Below are 1,703 nucleotides of genomic sequence, written 5' to 3' on the forward strand. Positions count from 1 at the left end.
CAGCAGTAATATTTAGACACACCAGCAATACTAAATTCTGTTGAGGGAATGTTCTGTGAAACATTAAGCTGTTATGTGCACAGAACAGTCTACATACACTTTGGAGGTGGGAAGAAATTTGGATCATAATTTTTCTTTAGTCTAATGGACACAGTTCCCAACCATGGATGAAGAGGAGCAGATGGGTAATCATTCTGGTTAAAAGAAGATAACTATTTTCAAGCTATAAAATAAAGAAATATTGGCTAACACAATTTATTAAGACCTATGCCTATGAATAAACAACAACACTCCAAATGCAAAGGACCCAACCCTGAATCATTTCTGTTTCCATGGCCTTTGCCTATCAGTAGTTGGATTAATAGTCAGTCCCTGCCATAAAAAGTTCATTTCAGTCTACAGATCTATTTGCTTTTTTCTTCTCCTTTTAGCTGCATTCAATGATGCCTCCAGTGCAGGAATTGGGGGGCAGACACTGAGGGCCCCACTTAGCAGAAGGAGCAGAAGGGTCCCCAAATGTCACAAACTTGCATAACACCAAGGAAAGGGAAGAGGATCCCGGCAAAGGGTGTAGCCACTATTGCTACAAGCTAAAGATGGGGAAGGCAAGGTTGGGGACTTAGGACGTACTCACAGGGCATCAGAGGATGTTGAAGGGGCAGCTGACAGATCACAGGAGCCAGGGGAAGAGGACACATCACCAGAATCAGACATGTATCAGTCTCTGCAAACACAGCAGGCTCTGAGGCACCTGGAACAGTGAGAAGTGCACTCCAGGAGCCTGGGGCAGGCAAGGGAACACATCCCAGCTTACTAGTTGACCAGGTGGAGACCATAGGGCTTGTTAGGTCTGGGAGGAGCTTTGTTGTCACTCAGTTGGATTAAGTTCAGGGCAGGTGAGGATCATGTGCCTCGTCAAGTGGAGAGACACAGCTGTTCAGCTGGAGCACACCCAGGTGTGTCAATCAAGATTGGAAGGGATATAGGGGAAGCAAGGCATGGCCTCTGTGTCTGCTCAACTTTAAAATCACATTTTAAATCCCACACTTCCAGAGCAATTTAGGATTTTTTTAAAAAAGAAATCAGCAGCACTTCAGTGCAAATTTATTATGTACTTTCTTCCTTTTGTAAAGCATTCTAAAGTCAAGCTGTATAAAATTTTTATTAAATAAAATAAACACATTTTTGTATAGCATTCTAATATACACATTCTTCAAGCAATTTCCCCTAAAATAATGCATTATGTATGCTATTTTTATTAATATATGCATTTTTATTCTTGTGCCCTTTCCCCCAAAATATGCATAGGTTAGAGACGAGCGAATTTCAAATGATAGCAACAGTTTGGTTTGCATGTTGGTTGAAGAAGTGCAAATTTTGTCATTTTGCATTAAAATATAAAGAAAATCAAATTTCTCCCACATCCCTAGCTATTACCAACCTTCTTTTTCTACAACCTATTCTGTGCCCACTATTTCATTTGACTTGCATCCCATAATGCAGTGGGGTTATACTCAATGCCCTCCTTCCATTAATGCAAGGATTTCACACAACAGAGCTCCACCACTCTCCTCTCTCCACCTGTGTCTTGAACCCTCATAAACCTTTCTAGAGGGCTGGTAGAAAACTCAGACTAGATTTAGGGTTTGTGTGTGTGTACAGGTCTCATGCAGGGAGGAGAAGCTCCATTTCACAGCCAAAAA

The sequence above is a fragment of the Podarcis filfolensis genome (genome assembly GCF_964270895.1).
Source record: "Podarcis filfolensis genome assembly, chromosome: 7".
Lineage (NCBI taxonomy): Eukaryota > Metazoa > Chordata > Lepidosauria > Squamata > Lacertidae > Podarcis > Podarcis filfolensis.